Source organism: Montipora foliosa, chromosome 14, assembly GCF_036669935.1.
Source record: "Montipora foliosa isolate CH-2021 chromosome 14, ASM3666993v2, whole genome shotgun sequence".
Classification (NCBI taxonomy): domain Eukaryota; kingdom Metazoa; phylum Cnidaria; class Anthozoa; order Scleractinia; family Acroporidae; genus Montipora; species Montipora foliosa.
This window is the reverse complement of record NC_090882.1, coordinates 23,673,592-23,680,497: the sequence shown is the minus strand read 5'-3', so window position 1 is coordinate 23,680,497 and position 6,906 is coordinate 23,673,592.

The window sequence follows — 6,906 nt, the reverse complement described above, 5'->3', positions numbered from 1 at the left end:
ACGATCGCCTCTCGCGCACATCCTGGATGACCTTCAGATATATTTTGGAAAAGGGAAATGTTAGTTCCATGAAACGAACCCTGGGCCGTGTTTGAGCTGGGGTTGTGGTCGATGTTGTCTATGGCTGAAGTTGTAAACAGGCCTCTTCGTAGTTTAATGGGGCACAAAACACCATCCTCTTCAAATCTAATCCGTTGAGATGCCAAGAACACGATCATAGGAAATCGATATGCCCAATTTAAAAATAGTGTCCACTAGCTCTCGTTTGCGCGTTTGTGCATGGACAGTCAGACCAACGTAAAGAGACACAGGTGTTTCTCGGTCCTTACTATGGCGACAACAATTTGAATTTGTTTCACGGCGACGGAAAAAGCAGTTGAACTGAAGTAACTGGGCAACAGTGAGTGGAATGTTGGGCAATGTTTGGCCCATACAAAATTATCCTTACCAAAGACACCAGAGATGATGGAACTGAGTTCTCTTGACACTGTCTTTAAAATGTCCCCTTAAAAGTAGACTTGGTAGCCAACATTTCCTTCCTAACAATAGTGGCTGCCTTTGCAAGGTAGTTTGCATTAGTGTCTTTGTCTTCTTCACAGACTTGCTGTAGTGCTGTTTCAATGTCGCTATCAAAAGCCAACAACGTATCCCGACCCTGTTTGTAGGCTCGTAGACTAGGAATACTTGCATGATAGTATCCTATCCTTTAGTCTAGTTGAGTGCAGAGCGCCTGGTTGAACAATGCCAAGTTGCTTTAATCTGGATGTGTACATTTCCGACAGCTTTGTCATCTTAAACACTAAAACACTCTTACTTTCAGCTCGACCTTCCTCTATGTATGAAATTAATTCTGCAAGGACAATTCCGTGAGTCAATTTTTCGTCGTCATCTATTTTCGCCGCTTTTGACCTTGGTGTCGTTGCTCAGTGTTGTTAAGCAAGATTTGTGATATTTAGCTTCTAGTGACACCATGTCACCGGCGCTTAGCTTTGCCAACAAGTTCTCCAAACCGCCTATTATTAATGTAGCATCTCTTTATGAGCTGTAACTTCCCCATTAATGTCCATTTTAAAGTTATGTAAAGTACCTCACCAAAACGTAATGGCAAGAACTTTTTTGTATGTGCTGTATAAAAGTGAGTGAAGGTCAAGGTCAACGTAATTCAGAATTTAAAAGATCACAGGTGATCATAGATGAGAGGAACATGGAGCTGGGTTAGCAGATGAAGTTATAATAACAAAAAGCGAGGAAAACCAGTGTATCCAAAGGTGTTAATATTCACATGATAGGCAAAATAGGTATTTTATGATTTTAGCCTTGTTTTCATGCAAAATAACCACTTAAATGCTCTGAACATGATTTTTAGCGGTGGCTCCATATCAGAGATTTTTCATTGTATCCTAAGCTACCTTTGTGCAAAATTTGGTGATTTCTTCACAAAGTGCACGATTTCCCTCAAATATGCACATATCCGCCGTACTAAATTCAGCGGCGCCGTGGTTAAAGTCACAGCGGCGTGTTTACTCGTGAAACAGTGAACCATCTGTGTCAAATGATGGCAAGATACCGGGTTTTTGGTTTTGTTAGTTTTCTTTCTTTGTCCCTGCAAAGTAGAAAATCTACTCTCTGAGACGAGGTTATTTATCACCAGGTAATTCCATGGAAATAGCAGCTACTTTATTATTCATCAGCATCACAATTTTTTGCTGATTTTGAGGCTCATTTCGTTGAAACTCAAGCACGCTTCCAACAGACCTGTTTATTTTCGTGACTTTAAAAGCACGCGCTGCTTACAGTGTACTACCACAAAAATCCTTCCGTATCACATTTCAACCCACGTATGCAAATTTGTTAAGCTCGAAAATAACACAACATGATATATTCACAAAGGCTGGAAATCTCACAAAAACCTTTTCCAGCGAAAAACTTATTGAAACAAACAACATATTTGCTATTAGGGGCAAAAAACCCTTTCTATTTCATTTGCGTGCGTGCAAACAAGATACACGATCAAACCCTTTTTGAAAGGACCTTGACCGTAAATAATGAAGCACAAAAGAGACAACAAGCTTTCATTCAAATAATTCTTCACTGTCCCATCTCCAAATTTTTTCGACTGTGCAGAGTTGAGTACAAAATAAATGTAAATTGCCAGACAACTGATATGCGCCTTCAGCAAACACCGTGATGCATTCAAGGAGTTCGATTCTTTCAATGTTTGTTAAACCCATAAAAAAAAAGAATCGCCATTTGATGCCAGTGTTGTACATAACAGCAATAAGTAAAATATTAGGAACAAAGCTCTATTTATACGCAACGCGAAAAATGCAATTGTTGTCGAAAACCATTACTCGTCGCTTTAAAGATTCCATATATTTATTTTTCACCCCGTCTTGTTTATCCAATTAACGTGCAGAAAGTTATATTTTTTTCAAAGATCCACCAAAACGCCATTTGAATTTCAATGACGTCAACGCCATTGCAGGTTATTAAGAATTAAATATTCTACTATATCCACCAGAGAAATGTACGCATTTCCAGTACCCTCCCACTTCTCAGAAAATACGTGCAGAAGACTCTATGCACAAAGAGACCACTTAGCAGGGGAGTGACAGGCAAGCCTTTTACCTACACGGAAAAAAAAAACAAACAAACAAACAAAAAAAGAAATTTTATCCATCTTCCGAATGGGATTGCCATACTGGCAACCGTGTAAAAAATGCAATAACAACTGTATGTTACAATTTAACATAAAAAATAGATACCAACAACAGCAACATAACTTTCATTTAAAAGTCATTGTGACAAACGAAAGCGATTGCAGAAAGTCTCTTGAAAATATAACTTGCGCTGTCGCAAGTATTTCGCAAATTATTTTTTGAACGCAATGTCAAGCTCACCTACAACTGGTGTGGTACGAACGGCTTTACGTATATGGTAAAGATTAGCCTGAAATGAACGATTCCCAGTTCTTCTTCTGTGCTCATGTTCACTTCAAAACCTTGTTGTTGTTTTATAGACAAATTGCGTGCGAATCGGTTAATTTTCCTCGTTTACTTTTGTAGCTCTGCCGTTGTCGTAGTCAGGGTTGTATATTTTAAGCTCCATATCGTTTTCTTTTGAAAAACTAAGATGAAAGTGACTTTGCGACTTGAAAATGACCAGACAAGTGTTACTTCGTAACTACATTTCTTGCGGAATACCTCTCAAAAAACACTTCTAATGATATTATTTTCGTGATGTGTGACGATCAGAATCAAGCTAAAACGACCGTAAACGAAATTTGTAAATTTCATAATAAACCTTGGAAACAAAATTATTCAAATTCCCACGAAATTTGAAGAGACATGAGGAGATTTCCAATCTTCAGAAGTTGTGTCTTGTGCAATGATCTAATTTTCCGTTGATTGAATGATATTAATAAAATGACTAAAAGTTTTTACATTTTTTGGAAATATGCCTTTCTCAAACAGAGTTATAGCGGTTTGAATTTGGCCAAAATCCCGCACATTCACTGTAATTTTAGCCGCATTTGCCTCCCCCCCCCCCCCCCCCCCAAGCAAAAATGCGTCTGAAACCGTGAAAAGTTCTATTTATTTGTTTTTAATATGATCATAATTATTTCCGGAAATAACTTGTTGTTATGCGTAATCGTGGGATGGTCGTAGACATCAGAGCATAAAATTTGCAAGGATTTCTTGAAGAGTGCGGCCTCAATTCACTGTGCTTAGTACTTTCAGGGTTGGGGAGGGGGGGCACACACTAAAAACACGCACGCATGAATTTTGACACTAAAAGCGCGCCGTAACTTAGCGGTTCGCTTCGTTTGCCTTTTAAACCTTGTGCAGTTTACGATCTCTCCTCCTACAGTTTGGTTGCAATCCTTAAAATTGGCGAATTGATGGGGAATGTGGCACTGGTATCAAGTAGGCCGAAAGTGAGTCAGATGACCACGAGGGGACCAGGAGCCCGTTTCACAGTTAGTTTGCTTTTTATTACCTTGAAAGCCTGTAAAAAAGATCGGCTTTCCTGAAAAATCCGTTGGCAGGTCCACAAATGGCTTATTGGGCCCAAAACGTTTTTGGGACTTTGAGAAACGGGTCCTTGTTTTCAGATGTTTTGTTAAGAAAAAAAAAGTCATCTGGCAATATGGTAGCTCCAAATTTAGACTTGGTGTACGTGTTACGATCCGATGCAGGAAGGGAAGCCCACAGAATTGATCTCAAGAGCATTATCGAGTACCGAGAAGAAATATGCGCAAATGAAACAAAAGCGCTCAATTATTAGCATGGTCCGTGGCTGCACGCATTTTGACTATCACTATGTTTATGGAAGAAAAAGTAATTAGATTGGGAGTTTAAATTTGTTTTTGCGGTGGACCGCAAACAACTGGAAGTCAAATATTTACGGTAGCCCGTGCGGATCCAAAAAAACCTGAACACGTTGAATTTATTTTGATATTTCCCACCGTGCATCAACCAATCAGAAGTGACATGAAACCACAAACTAATTACAGTTACTGGTTACGCTTTAGTTTTTTTCTCGCTAGATTGGCCTTTTATTCACGGTTTTCCCGCTCAGATAGGAGACAATTTAAAATTGATCTTTTAGGGCTTTGAACTCCTTTCCAGCCTTTCATTAAAAAGATTGCGTGAGTTTATGGGTAATGGGTAAATGTCCAATCACAGAAATCGCTGCAGAAATGCAAGACTTCAGAACAATCTTTTTGGAGCCGCTGCGCAGACGGACTACATTTATGTAAGGATTTGACCTAGGTTTTTTTAATTACACGTTCGGCTGCGCGCAACATTGCTGTTGAGCCAAGCTATAGCTGGAGAAATTATCTAGGTTTTCCATGATAATTGACTTTAAACAATCAAATTGTATTAGCCTATACGGCAATTAAGGTGGCTCAAACCAGTTTCAACCATTTCAAGAGACTGTTTAACAAGAATCCAACGCTATAGGAGACCTCTGGGCACCGAAGAGGCGCGAGCGGAGCAACATGGGTAAGAAAATATGGTAACCCATTTGTGCGAGAAAATTTGGTTTCGGTCACCGTACGATTATACGACCATACGACCGCCCGTGCGTCCCCCACCGTGCATGCCAAAGTGAAACTGTGTGGTGCATCCCGCGTTTTATGGCGGGAACATCTTTGATATGGAACATCCATGTTACGTCAAAACAAGGTATCCGCTGACCAGTATCATTTGACCACATCACAGGCTCAAGCTTAAAGCTCATCTTGGTCAGCTTTTTTTTAGTTGACCGCTGACGAAGTACTGGTATTCGATTGGATCGCAGGCTCAAGCCAGGCCTACTTATTGTAAGAATAAATAACACCGGAGCTCCGCTTTTAGGCTTGGCTAAGTCTATATATTTGTGGCATACGAAAAGCCAATCAGTTTTAGCTCAAGAACTACAGAATACCGTGACAGGCTGATCAAGTCACGGTAAACCATTTACTCCCTGAAGACGTTATGCCGTGCCCAACGAAAGATTGGTTAAAAAAAAAAAATTGTATATATCCTCACAGCCGTACAACCGGCCTTGTATCATTACTTAGTTTTTAGTCTACAATTTGTTTTAACCGTCTATTTGCTGGTTAGATCTCCCAAGATCCGGCACTTGTGCTTTGTTCAGCTGGTACTTGCGTAAAAACTGACCACATCACGTCAAATGATTTTCGAATGGGTACTCCACTAACTCCAAAAATAAATTTGACAACGAGGAAATCATGTTTACAATGCCCTTGATAAAAAATTTTAAACCATTCGAAGAAATCGTTTGTAAAAGAAGAAAAGAATAAAACATAATAATGTTGTTTTCCCAAATGCTCAAATAATGGAAAATCGAACAAATGAAAGAAAACTTGTTTGAGTCCTTTTTATGGGGTTGTTGTAGTTATATTATCCTTGCGCAATAATCGATGGGAAAGCTGAAAGAAGATCAATCAAGATCTATGTGAACTTTTCTTAATTACTGAGGAGCTCGTTTAGAACAGTATTTTGTTTGACACTGGACCAAAGCAATGCTTCAAAATATCAGAGGGAGGGATATCCCAACATCATGTGATACATTAAATCCTTGCACCTATTGCAGTAAGTAAAATATACTTTTTGGGGTTCTTGAATCATCAACTGGACACTCCTATTGGGTCAAACCAAGCCACAGTACTATAACGCTCTGAACAACTCGCTTTTGGGTTTATTTTTCTCTTTTAACCAATGATATTGTTTCGTGGCGTTCTCGTTGACGACCGCGTCGTAGATCGTAAAGTCCCTATTATTAACAAGCATCTTCCAAGCATACTAAGTAAGTAAGTAAACTTTATTTAAACACGGAAAATCATCAGTTAAGCTAAAAAAACTAAAAGTTCCACAAACAGGCCCCGCTATAACAGAAACGTCGTTTCAAGTAATTAGTATTTGGCTTGGGTAGAGTAAGCTTACCTTCTAAGTTTCTCAGGTTATATTCAGCATCTCGTTGACTGAAAAGGCGTTGAGGATATTCCAGGGTAAGGTCGTGAATTGTTTTATACATAATTAGTGCTTTTTGTTTTTTTGCGTCGAAGAGGCAGCTTCTCCCACTTAAGAGTATCGAGAAGGAGGTTGGAGCTCGTATCAAAGGGTAATTTAGTAATTACCCTAGCTGCGCGATTTTGTCATTTTTGCAGCTTATCACTTGACTGGCCACTTAAGCAGTCCCGGACAGGACTGCAATAATCAAAATGAGGTAATATTAAAGCGTTATAAATTTGAAGCGCAGCATTAGCTGAGATAAAGTGTCGTATTCGTTTTAAGGCTCCTATAGCTGAGGAAACTTTCCTGCATATTTCGTCTACGACCAAGAAAGCCGATCATCAATGGTAAGACCGAGGGATTTAGTGCAATCTACTCTCTT